The sequence below is a fragment of the Aethalodelphis obliquidens genome, unplaced genomic scaffold (genome assembly GCF_003676395.1).
Source record: "Aethalodelphis obliquidens isolate GAN/ISIS:26980383/991018 unplaced genomic scaffold, ASM367639v1 scaffold5, whole genome shotgun sequence".
Taxonomy (NCBI): domain Eukaryota; kingdom Metazoa; phylum Chordata; class Mammalia; order Artiodactyla; family Delphinidae; genus Aethalodelphis; species Aethalodelphis obliquidens.
The window spans coordinates 18,331,138-18,352,302 of record NW_020837949.1 but is presented as its reverse complement, the minus strand read 5'-3'; the positions used below and the strand labels follow the sequence as shown (position 1 = coordinate 18,352,302).

Genomic DNA, 21,165 nt, shown 5'->3' with positions numbered 1-21,165 from the left:
GAAACATTTCCCAGAAGCTACTTCTTATTGGCCAGAAGTGGTTACATGCCCAATCCTGAAGCTATCACTGGTGAGAAGGATAAAATCGTCATGATTGGTTGAGAACAATTAGGCCAGGTTTAAGAAGGTGAGCATTTGGGTGGATTATCTCTATTTCCATTTTGCAGTCACAGAAACAGACGTTCTGGGTCATTTTTTCTTTTGATTCTTCTGAGTCGATCCCTTGTGTCTTAATTCTTCTACCACTACCAAGGTCAAGATTTTGCAATAACTTCCCATCTGTCTGCTCTGGCTCATCTTGTTTTCCTCCAGTCCACTGTACACATCTCCTGCTGGATGAAGGTTCTTAAAACCTGCTTCTCATGTTGTCACATCTTTATCTAATTACATCAAGTGTCTCTCTCTTGCCATTGGTTTTAGACGCAGACTTCTCTGGGTGCTTCTACCTGTCTGGGTGGTTTAATCACATGGATTCCATCCACCACTAATAGGCAACCCACATGGCTTCCCTCACCGAACACATCATTCCCTGCTTCCGTACTTCTGTGTTGTATCTGCCATCTTGAACATCCTATTTCACTGTCTCTGTCTGTCTGAACCCTTCGCTTTCTTTAACCATCTCAGACTCACCTTCTTCATGAAGGTTTTCTTGGTTAACTCCAGCCCATGCTGGCGTCTCCTCCCTGAATTCTTATTTCAGGGACAGCCAACACCGTAACTGATTCTTAGTATGTGTTGAGCTGCTCTCCCCAAATAAGTGAAGCATGTCCTGAGAGCAGGGACTATTGTTCTGCTTCGTTTCTGTCCCACACCATCTTTGCACATTTGTCACACCTGATGGATCCTTCAATCAGCAAGCAATGACTGAGACCCTCCCCTCATGGCTACACTGTGACATTAGCACAGATGGAATCCAACAACCTGATCCTATTGGAAAAATTAACATCATATGCACGTTTTGCTACTCATCTGGGACAGAGAGAGGTCCCCTCCGAGTAAGTTAAGCTTAGAAACAGGACTGGGAGTTGAGTTTTGTATCTGGATGTTTCTAGCCCACTTTTGATAACTCAAACCTGTATACCTGTTGAGAAGGCCATGCTTTTGGAACTGCATTCCAGAAAAAACCCAGAAGGTTGACAAACATTTGGTTTAGCCTCTTCAGCAACAGAGTTCCAGTCATGCATACGTACGTTTGTATGTACCATCTTTTGTTTATAAAAAAAGACTTGAACCTCAATTCTTTTTGTTTTTTAACGGGGAAATGTTCGTAGACACGTTCATATCCACTTGCTCTTTCCCCTTGCCAACAGTAATACGCATTTGGTGGTCTGGACGAGGCCCGCAAACAAGCACCATTGAACAGAGAGAAGGAAAGTGTCCCTTAGAGGAATCGGATTGCTCCCCTACTCTGTGCTATGTGCACCAGACCCTGTAAGGCCCTCTGGGCACTGGGCTGCTTGTGCTGTATGTAACTGTGTGTGATGGGAATTAACACCTAATTCTATGTCCCAGCTTTATTGCTGAGGTCCTTAATGAGTCAGTATAATTAAGCACCGTTTGCCTGGTTAGTTAGTTCAGGTGTCTAAATCTGTCACAATAAACTAGGTGATGTTAAACATGTTTGGATTAGAACCAGCTGGAGCCAATGCCAATGCAGACAGCTATATTAATCACATGGGAGGTTATCTTATTTGAGATTTTCTATGCACCTCTGAGTTAGTGTTTCATCCATCAAGGGCTTGCTGAAGACATCTGTAAACTTTGATTTATTGCACTGTTCCTGGTACAGAATTAAATAGCATTATACTCAAATATATTGGCTTAATTGACAGGTAGAGATTTAATCCTGTTAATTACCTAGCCGGCTTGAAAGCTTCCATTAACCTCTTGCTGAATCGGCGAGATTTAGAAGAGGTATCTCAGCACCTATTTTGGGCTCAGGTAAATAAATGCATCATTGTCCTTCCTCTTCAAAGAGTTTACTCTCTCCAGCCTCAGTTTGTGAGCGAACATGCACACCCATGAGACAAGTGTGGCACATCGGGGTAGCCCCCTGTCTGACTCCAAAGAGAGCAGTCCTTTAGGTAAATTGTATCAGGAGGTTTGTAGTCACGATCTCTCCCGACTTTGCAGTTTTATGTGAGCATCTATTACGATAACGTGTGAAAGTCATTCATTTATTTATTCAACACTCTTTTATTGAGTACTTACTATGTTTAGGGACTTGGCTTGGCTGGAAGGAACAAAAATATTTGTAAAGACAGTTGAGACCCTCAAGAAACTTACATCGTTTATAAATCATAAGGTGCTCTACAAACCTATAGGACACTCATTAATGATGATAATCCATGCTGTTATAATGCATACTAATAAGTTATCCATATCAGAAAACATAAGTGTAGCTAAACTTTATCTTTCTAGAACCAGTACTTCTAACAAAGGACAATAGGTGGAAATTTCGAACACTGTGGGAAAAAGACCACAGAAGACATTCGAAGGAGGCAGATTTTTCTGGAACTTTTTAACTCATCCATCACAAAGTAGCTATGGTCTCGTCCTGCACACACGGCAGGACCCCACCAATGGAGCCACCTGCTAAGCTTCTCTACTCCTCAGGTCAACTGATGTCCTCTCTGTTCCTGGTCACTGTGCTAGGTGTGGAGGGCACAGAGAGAGCAGACTTCTCTACCTTCTTGGAGCTCACAGTCTAGGGGAGACAAGAGAGTAGTAAGAGGACTGTGACGGAGGGTCCCACGGGGGGCTCTCGGAGCCCAGAGTGGACACGCTTAGCCTGGGAGGATTCAAGGAAGGCTTCTTGGAGGAGGAACTCTCTGAATTGGGTTTTAACAAATGCTTAAGAGTTATCCCGTTAAAGAGAGAAGGGTGTGTAAGGAGAGCAAGTTAGAGAGTGGCAGTTTGCACAACATGAGTAACCTGGCCAAAGGCACAGAAGAGTGAAACCAGGGTCCTCCCAGGAAGCCACAAGTACTTACTGTTTGTAAATTAAATGCAATGAGTAGCCTCAGTTGGGACTGGGCAAGGGCTATGTCACGAGGGTCTTGTAGGCCAGGCTAGGAACACGGTACTCAGGAGCCAGCAGAACATTCCAAGCAGGAAAGTAAAATAGTTGGGGTTTCTAAAATTGGTCTATCCAGCGATCAACCTGGTAGGACAGTGGAAGATTTATTCATGTTTCTCAACTTGAATAACTTTTAAGGGAAAAATTTTTTTCTTGTACACTGCAAGAGCTCTTAGTGGACCAAGGTCCATGAAATTCATGATGCTTTTTTAAAATTCATTTTTATATAATTTCACACTTACAAACAAATTGTGAGACATACAAAGAACTCCCATATAACCTTTACCCAGATTCAACAATTGTTAACATATTGTTGACATTTTGCCCCATTTGCTCATTTATCAATCTATCTACCAACCTACTACAGACACACACACACACACACACACACACACACACACACACACACACACACATTCACTGAGCCATTTGAAAGGTGTTTGCAGCCTTTATTCACATTCATAATTACTCCAACGTCTATTTCCTAGAGATAAGAAATTTCTCTTTTTATAACAAATATTTATCAAAAATCAGGAAATCTGACATTGATACAATACTATTATCTAATCCAATCTTGCTAATTATCCTAATAATGACTCATAATTTTAAGAACTGTGATGTAAAAAAAGAAACCTAATTTTATGCAAATATCTTTCATTGGCAAATTATTACTGAAACAAATTAATCTTTATAATAATAAATGCTTTTGGATTATCTTAAAAGTAAAAGGACAGAATTTTAAGACCCTCCTAGAACTCATGGATTTCTGGATCCATGTTTGAGGAAAATTGTTGGAAGCCAAGGTGGAGACAGGAAGAGCTCTATTCATCATGAAAGCATAGACTGTCTTTTACTGTTCACACTAGTCAGAGCATAAGAAAGTTGAGCAGTGGGAGAGCAGAGGTCCCATCACTGTTCAGCAAAGCTAAGTACAAAAAGCCTGAAGGACCTGGGAACCAGGGAAGGGATACTGCCCATTGACACTCAAGCCAAATACAGAGCAGGAAAGGGGCGGAGAGTAAGGCCAACAATACTCCCATGCCCTGTCTCTTAGCAGGCACCAAGTCTGGGATACACAGAGAGAAAGAGAAAACATGGGGAAAAAGAAGGATGTGATTTCCATGGCTCAGTGGGAGGGCAGTTCTCTGAAATCAGAGGAAAATTTTAGTGGGTAATGTGATATTGTTAGTGGTATGTAAGAAGATATGGGCTCTAACAAAACAGAATGAAGTAATGGGAGAAGCTGAGATGAAAAGGCAACAGGGTGGGGCTTCCCTGGTGGCGCAGTGGTTGAGCGTCCGCCTGCCAATGAAGGGGATATGGGTTCGTGCCCCGGTCCGGGAGGATCCCACATGCCGCGGAGCGGCTGGGCCCGTGAGTCATGGCCGCTGAGCCTGCACGTCCGGAGCCTGTGCACCGCAACGGGAGAGGCCACAACAGTGAGAGGCCCGAGTACCGCAAAAAAAAAAAAAAAAAAAAAGGCAACAGGGTGAAATAAAAACGGAGACAGTGGAGATAGACTTGCAGGGAAACGAAAGGCGAAATTATTTATTTGTTTATTTATTCATTCATTCATTCATTCATTTTTAAAGAATTTTTTTAAAATTCACTTTGGAGGCAATAAAGGACAGAATTGAAACTGTGGAAAATAGGCTCAGTGATGGGGCAGATCTTTACTAAATTTAAAAGCCTTAGTTGTTCCAGGCACATTCAGGAGACAGAGAGAAGCATGATCACTGAGACTTTAATAAACCTCTTAGTCTTTGATGAGGGAGGCAATATAAATAAGGACAAAAGGAATGTCCAATGATAGAGCTACTTCAAAGCTTGTAAGTTTCAACAGCATTCTATCAAGCACCTATGCTGCATTACCAATGCTGAACTTAAATACGAGACCGTAATGACAAACTCAATAAATTCAGATGAGTGGAAATTATGTGGATTGAAAACATAATGCAGAACCCTTGGCATCACATTCTGGCTTACTAACTGAACCTTCGTTCCTTAATCTGTAAGACATGAGGATTAATAATACCTACCTTCTATGCATATTGTGAGGAGAAAATGAGTTTTACCAAGCTTATTATAGTGGTTGGCACATAATAAGCACTCAATACATAGTAGCTATTGGTAATTTTACTATTGTTATTATTTTTTCGTCACATCCTCTTTTTTTTTTTTTTTTTGCGGTACGCGGGCCTCTCACTGTTGTGGCCTCTCCCGTTGCGGAGCACAGGCTCCGGACACGCAGGCTCAGCGGCCATGGCTCACAGGTCCAGCCGCTCTGCGGCATGTGGGATCTTCCCGGACCAGGGCACGAACCCGTGTTCCCTGCATCGGCAGGCAGACTCCCAACCACTGTGCCACCAGGGAAGCCCTGGTCACATCCTCTTTTACCCCAAATAAAAGTTTAAAGAGAAAAATAATAAAATAGATCAGTTATGAAGATACAAAGTCTAATGGAAGGCAGCCAAAGCACTACCAATAGGTTAACTGAGACTCAAACAATTTTTTTTATTTTGTAAAAGAAAAAAAAAAGAATAATAAGAATGCAAAGAAATGATACAAAGAAATGGAAAGATACCTTGTCCTCTTGGATTGGAAGAATAAATATTGTTAAAAATGCCCACACTACCTAAAGCAATCTACAGATTTAGTACAATCTCTATCAAAATGTCCATGGCATTTTTTCAGAGAACTAGAACAAATAATCCTAAAATTCATGCAGAACTACAAAAAAGACCCTGAATTGCCAAAGCAATCTTGAGAAAAAAGAACACAGCTGGAGGTATCACCCTCCCAGACTTCAGACTACACTACAAAGCTATAGTAATTAAAACAGCATGGTACTGGCACAAACACACACACATAGATCAATGGAACAGAAGAGAAAGCCCAGAAACAAACCCATCACTTATGGTCAATTAATCTACCACAAAGGAGGTAATAATATACAGTAGAGAAAAACAGTGTCTTCAGTAAGTTACTGGACAGCTATATGTAAAGCAATGAGATTAGAACATTTCCTCACACTGTATACAAAAACAAACTCAAAATGGATTAAAGACCTAAATGTATGACATGATACCATAAAATTCCTAGAAGAGAACATAGGTAGAACACTCTTTGACATAAATCATAGCAATATTTTCTTGGATCTGTTTCCCAAGACAAAAAAAGCAAAAATAAACAAATTGAATCTAATTAAACTTAAAAGCTTTTGCACAGCAAAGGAAACCATCGACAAAATGAAAAGACAACCTACAGATGGGAGAAAATATTTGCAAATGACATGACTGGCAAAGGGTTAATATCCAACATATATGAATAGTTCATACAACTCAATGTCAAAAAAACAACCCAGTCAAAAAATGGGCAGAAGACCTGAATAGACATTTTTTCCAAAGAAGACATACAGATGGCTAATAGGCACATGAAAAAATGTTCAATGTTGCTAATTATTAGAGAAATGCAAATCAAATCCACAATGAGGTATCACCACACACCTGTCAGAATAGCTATCATCAAAAAAGTCTACAAATTACAAATGATGGTGAAGATGGAGAGAAAAGAGAACCCTTGTACACTGTTGGTGGGAATGTAAATTGGTGCAGCCACTATGGAAAACAATATGGAGGTGCCTCAAAAAACTGAAACTAGAACAACCATATGATCCAGCAATTCTACTCCTGGGTATATATCTGGAAAAACCAAAAACACTAATTTGAAAAAATACATGCACCCCAATGTTCATAGCAGCACTATTTACAATAGCCAAGATATGGAAACGACCCAAGTGTCCATCAACAGACAAATGGATAAAGAGGATGTGGGGAAAAAAATATGTATGTATACATACACACACACACACACACACAATGGAATATTACTTGAGCATAAAAAGAATGAAATTCTGCCACTTGCAGCAACATGGATGGATCTAGAGAATACTATGCTTAGTGAAATAGGTCAGAGAAAGACAAATACTGTATCACTCATATGTAGAATCTAAAAAGTAAAACAAACTAATGTATAAAGCAAAACAGAAACAGACTCACAGATATAGAAAACAAACTAGTGGTTACCGGTGGAAGAGGAAAAGGGGGAGAAGCAAGGTGGGATTAAAAGGTACAAACTACTATGTATAAAATAGATAAGCAACAAGGATATAGTGTACAGCACAGGGAATTATAGCCATTATCTTGTAATTACTTTTAATGAAGTATAATCTGTAAAAATACTGAATCGTTCTGCTATACACCTAAAACTAATATGATATTTATAAATTAACTATACTTCAATTTAAAAAAATAAATAATAAGATTAAAACAAATGTTAGGAAAACACAAGGAATAAAATGGCAGAGATAAAAGCAGAAATCACTTTTTTAAAAAATAGCATAAAATTAGTATAATTTTGGAGGTGAAACAGCAAAATATATTCACTACTTATAAATTTAAGTTTTAAAAAGATGGAGACATATGCATACTTCTATATAACAGGGCTGAATACTGTAAAAATGTTACTTTTTCCCAGATTAGTTTATCAATTTATTAAAAACCCAATCAATATGCTGATGGGACTATTTTTGGGAAATTGGCAATGTAATTACAAGGTTCATCTGAACAGGTGAGAGTAGCTAAGAACGTTTTGAAAACATTCTAATAATATTAAATTCATCAGAACAGTCTAGATTCAGAAGAAAAGCTATTTTGAGAGCAGAGTGACATCAGTATGAAAAGGACCTTATTCAACCTGATACCTTATTAAAGTACTAATTGTCATTAATCTGGAATTCACACCTACTCAGCCCCAGCTCTAGATATTTTTGCCTCTTTAATGCCCAGACCTCCAAATCAAACAACAGAAAGAGAGGTTGAAAATAAATTGCTCAATGTCCCTCAACGAGCCCAGAAAAACAGTGAAACCCTAAACCATAAATATCTCTGGATCTTATTCAAGTGGAATCATATGTGTTTACTGAATTTTGTTATTTATTTTAAAAAATCTATTTTAATCGCAAAAGGGATTTGGCATGCACAAGCCGTTTCAAATCCTTTTGGTTATTTTCAGTCCATAGGTTTTTCTCATCTTCAGGCTTGGAAGATTGGGAAGGTCGTGTTCAAATTTTAACTTTATTGTTCAAGGACAAACACTACCATTTGTAAACAATTTCTAAAGTGACCGCTAGAATGCTTCTCAAGTAGGTTTTGTTTTATACTTAAGGTCTAAAAATAAAGCAGGTTGCTTTCATCCACCATCTGAAGGAAAGGATAGGAGTTTTGATGATCGGGGGTGTGGCTTGGTGAAACTGCTGAGTGGGATTGACTAGGCTCAGGAAGCCTGGGGCTAGCAGAATAAAGGTGAGACAGAATGCACAAGTTCCCTCCAACCTTCCTAAAATTACAGGTGTTATACGGAAAGATGGGGAGTCTCAAAGTCTGGGGGAGTAGTACAACAACCAAATGTTAGTATCAGTGCTGATTTCAAATACTCCGGACCGTAACCAGGCCATGGGTTAAAGAAAATGTGTCCTAGAGTCAAAAAGACCATGAAATTAGCCCCAGCTCCTCCACTTGCTAGCAGTCTAATGTTAAACAAGTCCCTTAAACACAGACTCCCAAGTTCCTGGTCTCTATATCAGGTATTACACAGATCTAGACAAATGGTAGCCAATATTACTTGGTATAAAAGACTTCGGTCATGGTAAGTCTAAGTTTCTCAGCACAGGGTGGTAGAAAATGAGTTGAAAATACATAGGTGTGATAGGCAAAAGGAATTCTAACAGGTGAAGTATGGGGTATAATGTTTTCACTGTATGCATGTGATGGGGCAGGAAGAGAGAATTTAAAAATTATATGACGTACACTATGGGGGAAAACTATACATATTAATGCTGGTTTAAAAATACTAATAAACCCACAGAAGAGAAAATCCATAGGAGTCTGGTGTAAAGAAGAAAAGGCAGGTAGAGTGGATGGTCCAGAGAAGCGCTGGCAAGTCAGCTTTGGGAGAAAGAAAGGATGCTGACGCTAAAACATCCAGCCTTTGAGAAGCCAGTTAGGACATCATTCCTGTGTGCTAGGGAGGACACAGAGTCGTGGGGATGAAGGAGAAGATGGCATGAGGTCAGGGGGTCCTGCTGCACCTGGGTGACCTCTGTCTGGTGGCTCCCATGCACGTGGGAAGGCGCGAACAACCTTGAGCAATGGGAGAGAGTCAGGCATAGACCAAAGGGTCTCCGCGAACTCAAGTACAAAATTTATAACCATGAGCACAAACATGCTTACGCTCTTTATGCTTATGCCCATGCAGATCATTAGATGAAATAAATTGGTATTGACACCAAGTAAAGCTTACAATAGCACTGAACTTTCAACTCTCTTCCAGTAGATTCCTTATCTTTCCCAATTTGTGGCTCATCTATTTACAACTTAAAGAGATTAGAAGGATATTGATGACAACAGAATGAGTGTTGAGTAAGTGGAAGAAAGGGCTCTACCTCACGCTTTGTAAAAATGATTATATGATTGAGCAGGCTATAAAGCCACTGGCTCGATCTGAGGTTTATAGAAACAGGACTTTTAACCATACAGAAGTAGCTTTTAGCATCCATTATGCAAAGGTACCAAGACCTTAGCTCACATGAATCAACAGAGTTGACTGGGAGGTGTGGGAAAGATGGAGGGATAAGGAATTTGTTATGAAAATTCATGAGTATCTTTAATCAGAGATGGAACTAACTCTGCCCTTTCCTGGATCAGCAAAAAAGAAGCTTTGTCTCCATATCTGTGTCCCACAGAGAGGAAGAAGAAAGAGAGACAGGATAGCATTAAAGAAGGCAAGAGAGGGCCAAGATAGCCAAGCTCTCTTTCCTCCACACTTTGAAGTTATTCTTATTTTATTTATTTTTTTTGGCGGTACGTGGGCCTCTCGCTGCCGTGGCCTCTCCCGTTGCGCAACACAGGCTCCAGACGCGCAGGCTCAGCGGCCACGGCTCATGGGCCCAGCTGCTCCGCGGCATGTGGGATCTTCCCGGACCGGGGCACAAACCCGTGTCCCCTGCATCGGCAGGCGGACTCTCCACCACTGCGCCACCAGGGAAGCCCTGAAGTTATTCTTAAATAAACTTGAGCAAGACAAGCCACACTATGTGCCATGGAAGACACACTGACAAAGCACATGTTTTATTTGACTGATTATTTCCCATTCGTGATAGAAATCTAGCAGAGAGACCCCAATGGGTCCCCTTGTTGAGAACCTAGGGCAGTTAATCTTTTTAAAGCTCAAATTCCTCCCAGAATATTCCAGGCATCCTGGAGTGAGGGCGTCTCATGTGAATTCTATGCATTAGTTATCTTGGTTACACAGCACAGTTTTACTTTTCCTATTCATTGGATGATGCCAGATTGCGTCAACTCCAAAAGGAACATCTAGGCATGAATTCTCCACCTGGGTCCCCACTGAGGCTGCCACTAGCTGATGTCTGATTTGAAGGCCTAACTGTCTGAGCAAAGGAGTTTTCCTGTGGCACTTCTGAAGTCCCTGGTGCTATCTTCCACCATTGCAGAGCTGCTGGGACCAGTATGGCGGTGTCTTGTGTTCTCAGAGCCCTGTGGCGATAATGATGAAAAACTCTGGGAGGCTTGACTTGCTCTTTTATTGCAGAGCTCAGCCATGAGCACCTGGGGTCCGAGCCAGGAGGGGATGGTTTGTGTGACAGATGACTTACTCCACTCAGCTGCAGTTCCCCGGCACAATGAGATGAAAAAAATGCTATCCTCTTAGTAGCTGATACAAGAATTTATCTTAGGAAGAGACTTGCCTTTTTGAGAAAAATGCCGTGATAAGCTCACGTGTGTAGTCAATTCCTTTGAAGCATAGCTGTTCTCTGGTGCCAAGGTTTCAGAGAAAGAGCCAGAGTTACTCTGCTTAAGAAAGCAAACCTTATTTATCTATGTGTTTATTTTGTCTTGGAGATGGGAAAGAGGAGAGTAAAAAGGAGGAAGAATCAGATAAGATGGTGGGAGATCGTGGGTTACACACTGGGATTCTTCTTCACTAATATTATTAAAAACCGTAAAATGCTTGGTTTGCTTGGCTTTCTTACGGAAACCAGTGAATGGGGCCGACCTTGTGTATATGCTGAGTCTGGGCAAAACAGAGGCCACAGAAACAGATAAAGGAAGGGGAGACAGGCCAGTTGCCATCTGCATAGCTAGAGCAGGTCCGTTGTCTGAAATCAAACCTGTGCCGACTACCTGGTCCTTGATTATACAAACTGAGTCCAAGGGGATGTGCCCCATCAGGGCCCAGGACGAGCTCAACAGGTTTGTAGGTCAGGGTAGGTGCAGCTTAGGAACTACAGAACGATCCAGGCACTACTGAAAATGGAAGCAAAACAGACCTCCTCTGAGCAACAAGCACCTCCTCTGACCTTTGTAGTTCTGTCTTCTTCCCTCTTCCAGGAGGGGCCTCTATAGGCTCAGAGGAGTCTTGGCACCTGGACAGCTGCCGGTAACTAAATCTCTCCCGTTTCCAGTAAGACCTCTACCTCTGCCCCAGTTTTCCCTTCTATTCCATTTCCTGCCACTCCATGCATTCCACACGCATTCAGTGAGCACCTACTCTGTGCCTAATGCTTCAGCAGGCTCTGGGCATACAGAGGTAAACAACACACAGTCTATGGGAAACAAATGCTCGATTTCTCTGCACCATTGGTGGGCCGAGCTCCAGGGGACTGACCCCTTATTCCGCCTTGCCTTTTGAGCACACTGTTGAAAATACAATGCTTTCGTCTAAAGAGGTTTTAATCATTTCCTCATCTTCAAGCTCAGTCTATCACAGAGATGAGTTTTGATTCTAGCATTTCTCACACAATTTCATTATTTTCTTATATGCAGGTGCCTCCTGTGTCGGTTTTCTATTGCTGCTGAAACAGATTACCACTAACGTAATTGCTGAAAGCAACACAAATTTATTCTCTTACCGGTCTGGAGGTCGGTGTGGCTGTGTTACTTCTGGAGGTTTTGGAGAGAATCCTTCTTTTTCACCTTTTCCAGCATCTAGAGGCTGCCATATTCCTTGGCTCATGGCCCAGCAACACTCCGACCTCTGCTTCCATCATCACATGACCTTTATGACTCTGACCCGCCTGCCTCCCTTATATATGGACGCTTTTGGTTAATTAGACCCACCTGGCTAATTCAGGCTACTCTCCTTATCTCATGAGCCTCAATTTAATCACACCTGCAAAATCCCTTCTATCACTTAAGGCAACATATTCACAGGTTCTGGGGATTAAGATGTAGGCATCGTTAGGGGGCTATTATTTGCCCCACCACATTCCCCCAGTATAAAAAAGACTAAAAAAATTTTTTTAAATAAAATTAAAAAATAAAAGAGACTGCCTTTGTCACCCTGCCTCTTCTGGAGCTGTGCTCCATCTCACAATGTCAGGTCCACAGCGGTCTAGGGGTGGAAGACCAGTCTCCACAAGATGTTGGGGGGTCATCTTGGACATGAGGTGCAACTGAGGATTAAAAATGATAAAATCCGCTCCTCTTAAAATTAATTAATTAATTTAACAAACACTTACAAAGAGCCTACCTTATATAGATGCTGTTCTGAGGCCTGGGGGAAATAGCAATGAGTGAAACAGAGGAGTCTTTGATACCATAGGGCTGATGAACTAGGAAAAAAAATACAGAGGCTTTTTCAATGTCATATATCATTAGGGAATTGCAAATTAAAACAACAACAAGATATCATACACATCTATTAGAATGCTAAAATCCAAAACACTGACAATACCAAATGCTGGTGAGCATGTGTAGCAATAGGAATTCTCACTCGTTGCTGGTGGGAGGGCAAAATGATACTGCCACTTTGGAAGACAGTTTGGTAGTTTTTTACAAAGTTAACCATATGCTTACTGTATGATCCAACAATCATGCTCCTTGGTATTTTCCCAAATGAGTTGAAAATTATATCCACATAAAACCCTGCACACAAATGTTTATAGCATCTCTATTCATAATTGCCCCAAACTGCAAGCAACCACAATGTCCTTCAATAGGTGAATGGATAAACAAACTGTGATCCATTCATACAATGAAATATTATTCAGTGATTTAAAAAAGATAAATGAGCTATTAAGCCACCAAAATGACATGGGGGAATCTTAAATGCATATTGCTAAGTAAAAGAAGCCAATCTGAAAGACTACATATTGTATGATTCCAACTGTATGACATTCTGGAAAAGACAAAACTACAGAGACAGAACAGAGATCAGTGGTTACCAGGGATTTGGGGGAGGGAGGAGAGATGAATGCATGGAGCACAGGGATTTTTAGGGCAGTGGAACTATTTGTATGATACCACATGGTGGATAGATAACATGTAACGGTGGATACATGACCTTATGCATTTGTCAAAACCCATAGAATTGTACAACACAAAGATAAACCCTAATGTAAACTATGAACTTTATGTACCTTCTGCTCAATTTTTCTGTAAACCTTAAACTGTTCTAAACATAAAGTCTGGTCATTTGAAAAGGCATAGTATGTTGGATGATGTTGTGTGCTATGAAGAAAAATAAAGCAACACAAAGGTATAGAAGTAATGGTATGGTATGGTATGGTATGGTGTGGTGTGGTGTGGTGTGGTGTGGTGTGTGTGTGTGTGTGTGTGCAAACTATTTTATATTTTAGATGGTTAGGGATGACCTCACTGATGCTTGAGAAGTCTTAAAAAAGTGATGGTGCAAGTCATACAAACTTCTGGTGTAAAAAAAAAAAAACCCTTACAGATCAAGGGAAGCAAGTGCAAAGGCCTTGTGGCTGGCATGTGCTTGGTGTGTTTGGTGTCAGTGTGGCTGGAGTGGATGAGCTGGAAGAGACAGCAGGGGTGGGGTGGGGGAGGACCATGTCATGGAGCACCTTGCAGGCCACTATGGAGAACTGGGATTTTACCCCGAGGGAGATGGGAGCCCCTGGGGGATGATGAGCAGAGGAGAGACACGGTCTGATTTATTTTTGAGAAATTTCCTCTCGGAGGAGCTTCAAGATGGTGAAAGAGTAAGAAGTGGAGATCACCTTCCTCCCCACAAATACATCTGGAATACATCTACACGTGGAACTGCTCCTACAGAACACCTCCTGAACACTGGCAGAAGACCTCAGACCTCCCAAAAGGCAAGAAACTCCCCACGTACCTGGGTAGGGCAAAAGAAAAAAGAAAAAACAGAGACAAAAGGATAGGGACGGGACCTGCACCAGTGGGAGGGAGCCGTGAAGGAGGAAAAGTTTCCACACACTAGGAAGCCCCTTTGCGGGCGGAGACTGCTGGGGGCGGAGGGTGGAAGCTTCGGAGCCGCGGAGGAGAACGCAGCAACAGTGGTGCGGCGGAGGGAAAAGCGGAGAGTTTCCCGCACAGAAGATCCGTGCCGACCGGCACTCACCAGCCCGAGAGGCTTGTCTGCTCACCCTCCGGGGCGGGCGGGGCTGGGAGCTGAGGCTTGGGCTTCGTTCGGAGCGTAGGGAGAGGACTGGGGTTGGCGGCGTGAACACAGCCTGAAGAGGCTAGCGCACCACAGCTAGCCGGGAGGGAGTCCGGGAAAAGTCCGGAGCTGCCGAAGAGGCAAGAGACTTTTTCTTCCCTCTTTGATTCCTGGTGCGCGAGGAGAGGGGATTCAGAGCGCCACCTAAAGGAGCTCCAGAAACGGGCACGAGCCGCGGCTAACAACGTGGACCCCAGAGACGGGCAGGAGACGCTAAGGCTGCTGCTGCCGCCACCAAGAAGCCTGTGTGCGAGCACAGGTCACTCTCCACACCTCCCTTCCGGGGAGCCTGTGCAGGCCGCCACTGCCAGGGTCCCGTGATCCAGGAACAACTTACCGGGGAGAACGCACGGCGCGCCTCAGGCTGCTGCAACGTCACGCCTGCGTCTGCCGCCGCAGGCCCGCCCCGCACTCCGTGCCCCTCCTTCCCCCCCGGCCTGAGTGAGCCAGAGCCCCCGAATCAGTGGGTCCTTTAACCCCGTCCTGTCTGAACGAAGAACAGACGCCCTCAGGCGACCTACACGCAGAGGCGGGGCCAAATCCAAAGCTGAACCGTGGGAGCCGTGCGAACACAGAAGAGAAAGGGAAATCTCTCCCAGCAGCCTCAGGAGCAGCGGATTAAATCTCCACACTCAACTTGATGTACCCTGCATCTGTGGAATACCTGAATAGACAACGAATCATCCCAAATTGAGGAGGTGGACTTTGGGAGCAACGATATATTTTTTTTCCCCTTTTTCTCTTTTTGTGAGTGTGTATGTGTATGCTTCTGTGTGAGATTTTGTCTGTATAGATTTGCTTTTACGCATTTGTCCTAGGGTTCTGTCTGTCCGTTTTTTTTTTTTTAGTATAGTTTTTAACTCTTGTTATCATTGGTGGATTTGTTTTTTGGTTTGGTTGCTCTCTTCTTTCTTTCTTTCTTTTTTATATTTTTTTATTACTTAAAATTTTTTTATATTTAAAAATTATTTTTTACTTTTTATTTTAATAACTTTATTTCATTTTATTTTATTTTTTCTTTCTCTCTTTCTTTTTTTCTCCCTTTTATTCTGAGCCATGTGGATGACAGGGTCTTGGTGCTCTGGCCGGACGTCAGGCCTGTGCCTCTGAGGTGAGAGAACCAAGCTCAGGACATTGGTCCACCAGAGACCTCCCAGATCCACGTAATATCAAACGGCGAAAGCTCTCCCAGAGATATCCATCTCAACACGAAGACCCAGCTCCATTCAATTACCAGCAAGCTACAGTGCTAGACACCTTATGCCAAAACAACTAGTAAGACAGGAACACACCCCACCCATTAGCAGAGAGGCTGCCTAAAATCATAATGAGGTCACAGACACCCAAAAACACACCACCGAACGTGGACCTGCCCACCAAAAAGACAAGATCCAGCCTCATCCACAGGAACACAGGCACCAGTCCCCTCCACTAGGAAGCTTACACAACCCACTGAACCAACCTTAGCCACTCGGGGCAGACACCAAAAACAACGGGAACTACGAACCTGCAGCCTGAGAAAAGAAGACCCCCAAACAAAGTAAGTTAAGCAAAATGAGAAGAAAGAGAAGCACACAGCAGATGAAGGAACGAGGTAAAAACCCACCAGACCAAAGAAATGAAGAGGAAATAAGCAGTCTACCTGAAAAATAAGTGAGAATAATGATAGTAAAGATGATCCAAAATCTTGGAAATAGAATGGAGAAAATAAAAGAAACGTTTAACAAGGGCCTAGAAGAACTAAAGAGCAAACAAACAATGATGAAAACACAATAAATGAAATTTAAAATTCTCTAGAAGGAATCAATAGCAGAATAAGTGAGGCAGAAGAATGGATAAGTGACCTGGAAGATAAAATAGTGGAAATAACTACTGTAGAGCAGAATAAAGAAAAAAGAATGAAAAGAATTGAGGACAGTCTCACAGACCTCTGGGACAACATTAAATGCACCAACATTCGAATTATAGGGGTCCCAGAAGAAGAAGAGAAAAAGAAAGGGTCTGAGAAAATACTTGAAGAGATTATAGTTGAAAACTTCCCTAATATGGGAAAGGAAATACTTAATCAAGTCCAGGAAGCGCAGGGAGTCTGATACAGGATATATCCAAAGAGAAACATGCCAAGACACATATTAATCAAGCTATCAAAAATTAAATACAAAAAAATATATTAAAAGCAGCAAGGGAAAAGCAACAAATAACATACAAGGGAATCCCCATAAGGTCAACAGCTAACCTTTCAGCAGAAACTCTGCAAGGCAGAAGTGGGTGGCAGGACATATTTGAAGTGATGAAAGGGAAAAACCTACAACCAAGATTACTCAACCTAGCAAGGAGCTCATTCAGATTCAACAGAGAAATTAAAACCTTTACAGACAAGCAAAAGCAAAGAGAATTCAGCACCACAACAAATGCTAAAGGAACTTCTCTAGGCAGGAAACACAAGAGAAGGAAAAGAGCTACAATAACAAACCCAAAACAATTAAGAAAATGGTAATAGGAACATACATATCAATAATTATCTTAAATGTAAATGGATTAAATGCTCCAATCAAAAGACATAGACTGGCTGAATGGATACACAAACAAGACCCGTATATATGCTGTCTACAAGAGACCCACTTCAGACCTAGGGACACATACGGACTGAAAGTGAGAGGATGGAAAAAGATACTCCGTGCAAATGGAACTCAAAAGAAAGCTGGAATAGCAATTCTCATATCAGAAAAAATAAACTTTACAACAAAGACTATTACAAGAGACAAAGAAGGACACTACATAATGATGAAGGGATCAATCCAACAAGAAGATATAATAATTGTAAATATTTATGCACCCAACATAGGAGCACATCAATACATAAGGCAAATGCTAACAGCCATAAAAGGGGAAATCGACAGTAACACAATCATAGTAGGGGACTTTAACACCCCAATTTCACCCATGGACAGAGCATCCAAAATGCAAGTAAATAAGGAAACACAAGCTTTAAATGATACATTAAAAAAGATGGACTTAATTGATATTTATGGGACATTGCATCCAAAAATAACAGAATACACTTTCTTCTCAAGTGCTCATGGAACATCCTCCAGGATAGATCATATCTTTGGTCACAAATCAAGCTTTGGTAAATTTAAGAAAATTGAAATCATATCAGGTAGCTTTTTGGACCACAATGCTATGAGACTAGATATCAATTACAGGAAAAAATCTGTAAAAAATACAAACACATGGAGGCTAAACAATACACTACTTAATAACCAAGAGATCACTGAAGAAATCAAAGAGGAAATCAAAAAATACCTAGGGGGCTTCCCTGGTGGTGCAGTGGTTGAGAATCTGCCTGCTAATGCAGGGGACACAGGTTCGAGCCCTGGTCTGGGAAGATCCCACATGCCATGGAGCAACTAGGCCCATGAGCCACAACTACTGAACCTGCACGTTGGAGCCTGTGCTCCACAGCAAGAGAGGCCATGATAGTGAGAGGCCCACGCACCGCAATGAGAGTGGCCCCCACTTGCCACAACTAGAGAAAGCCCTCACACAGAAACGAAGACCCAACCCAGACAAAAATAAATAAATTTTAAAAATACCTAGAAACAAATGACAATGAAAATATGACAACCCAAAACCTATGGGATGCAGCAAAAGCAGTTCTAAGAGGGAAGTTTATAGCAATACAATCCTACCTTAAGAAACAAAAAACATCTCAAATAAACAACCTAACCTCACACCTAATGCAATTAGAGAAACAAGAACAAAAAAACCCTAAGTTAGCAGAAGGAAAGAAATCATAAAGATCAGATCAGAAATAAATGAAAAAGAAATGAAGGAAACAATAGCAAAGATCAATAAAACTAAAAGCTGGTTCTTTGAGAACATAAACAAAATTGATAAACCATTAGCCAGACTCATCAAGAAAAAAAGGGAGAAAACTCAAATCAATAGAATTAGAAATGAAAAAGGAGAAGTAACAACTGACACGGCAGAAATACAAAGGATCATGAGAGATTACTACAAGCAACTATATGCCAATAAAATGGACAACCTGGAAGAAACGGACAAATTCTTAGGAAAGCACAACCTTCTGAGACTGAACCTGGAAGAAACAAAAAATATAAATAGACCAAACACAAGCCCTGAAATTGAGACTGTGATTAAAAATCTTCCAAGAAACAAAAGTACAGGACCAGATGGCTTCACAGGTGAATTCTATCAAACATTTCGAGAAGAGCTAACACCTACCCTTCTCAAACTCTTCCAAAATATAGCAGAGGGAGGAACACTCCCAAACTGATTCTATGAGGCCACAATCACCCTGATACCAAAACCAGACAAAGATGTCACCAAAAAAAGAAAACTACAGGCCAGTATCACTGATGAACATAGATGTAAAAATCCTCAACAAAATACTAGCAAACAGAATCCAACAGCACATTAAAAGGATCACACACAATGATCAAGTGGGGTTTATCCCAGGAATGCAAGGATTCTTCAATATATACAAATCAATCAATGTGATACACCATATTAACAAATTGAAGAATAAAAACCATATGATCATCTCAATAGATGCAGAAAAAGCTTTTGACAAAATTCAACACCCATTTATGATAAAAACCCTTCAGAAGGTAGGCATAGAGGGAACTTACCTCAACATAGTAAAACCCATATATGACACACCCACAGCCAACATTGTTCTCAATGGTGAAAAACTGAAACCATTTCCACTAAGATCAGGAACGAGAAAAGGTTGCCCACTCTCACCACTATTATTCAACATTGTTTTGGAAGTTTTAGCCACAGCAATCAGAGAAGAAAAAGAAATAAAAGGAATCCAAATCAGAAAGAAGTAAAGCTGTCACTCTTTGCAGATGACATGATACTATACATAGAGAATCCTAAAGATGCTACCAGAACTCTACTAGAGCTAATCAATGAATTGGGTAAAGTAGCAGGATACAAAATTAACGCACAGAAACCTCTTGCATTCCTATACACTAATGATGAAAAACCTGGAATGAAATTAAGGAAACACTCCCATTTACCACTGCAACAAAAAGAATAAAATACCTAGGAATAAACCTACCTAAGGAGACAAAACACCTGTATGCAGAAAATTATAAGACACTGATGAAAGAAATTAAAGATGATACCAACAGATGGAGAGATATCCCACATTCTTGGATTGGAAGAATCAATATTGTGAAAATGACTATACTACCCAAAGCAATCTACAGATTCAATCCAATCCCTATCAAACTACCAATGGCATTTTTCACAGAACTAGAACAAAAAATTTCACAATTTGTATGGAAACACAAAAGACCCCAAAAAGCCAAAGCAATCTTGAGAACGAAAAACGGAGCTGGAGGAATCAGGCTCCCTGACTTCAGACTACACTATGAAGCTGCAGTAATCAAGACAGTATGGTACTGGCACAAAAACAGAAGTATAGATCAATGGAACAGGATAGAAAGCCCAGAGATAAACCCATGCACATATGGTCACCTTATTTTTGATAAAGGAGGCAAGAATAAACAATGGAGAAAAGGCAGCCTCTTCAATAAGTGTTGCTGGGAAAACTGGACAGCTACATGTAAAAGAATGAAATTAGAACACTCCCTAACACCATACACAAAATTATACTCAAAATGGATTTAAGATCTAAATGTAAGGCCAGACACTATAAAACTCTTAGAGGAAAACATAGGCAGAACACTCTATGACATAAATCACAGCAAGATCCTTTTTGACCCACCTCCTAGAGAAATGGAAATAAAAACAAAAATAAACAAATGGGACCTAATGAAACTTCAAAGCCTTTGCACAGCAAAGGAAACCATAAACAAGATGAAAAAACAACCCTCAGAATAGGAGAAAATATTTGCAAACGAAGCAACTAACAAAGGATTAATCTCCAAAATTTACATGCAGCTCAATATTAAAGAAACAAACAACCCAATCCAAAAATGGGCAGAAGACCTAAATAGACATTTCTCCAAAGAAGATATACAGATTCCTAACAAACACATGAAAGAATGCTCAACATCACTAACCGTTAGAGAAATGCAAATCAAAACTACAATGAGGTATCACCTCACACCAGTCAGAATGGCCATCATCAAAAAATCTACAAACAACAAATGCTGGAGAGGGTGTGGAGAAAAGGGAACCCTCTTGCACTGTTGGTGGGAATGTAAATTGTTACAGCCACTATGGAGAACAGTATGGAGGTTCCTTAAAAAACTACAAATAGAACTACCATATGACCCAGCAATCCCACTACTGGGCATATACCCTGAGAAAACCGAAATTCAAAAAGAGTCATGTACCAAAATGTTCATTGCAGCTCTATTTACAATAGCCCGGAGATGGAAACAACCTAAGTGCCCATCATCGGATGAATGGATAAAGAAGATGTGGCACATATATACAATGGAATATTACTCAGCCATAAAAAGAAACGAAATTGAGCTATTTGTAATGAGGTGGATAGACCTAGAGTCTGTCATACA

General features: G+C 41.1%; 1 protein-coding gene across 19 annotated transcripts in view; it reads right to left on the bottom strand.

Moving 5' to 3' along the window:
• The window catches only part of SLC35B4 (solute carrier family 35 member B4), a 179,869-nt gene that overhangs the window by 109,509 nt on the left and 49,195 nt on the right, over positions 1 to 21,165 (bottom strand). For 17 of the 19 annotated variants that reach the window (XM_027101873.1, XM_027101864.1, XM_027101865.1 and 14 more), the window contains 2 exons: positions 12,689 to 12,770; positions 2,994 to 3,163 (listed from right to left, as the gene is read on the bottom strand). The gene's annotated coding sequence lies outside the window, so the exon portion shown is untranslated. The remainder of the gene's footprint in view (positions 1 to 2,993; positions 3,164 to 12,688; positions 12,771 to 21,165) is intronic. The other 2 variants (XM_027101863.1, XM_027101869.1) reach the window with 1 other exon arrangement.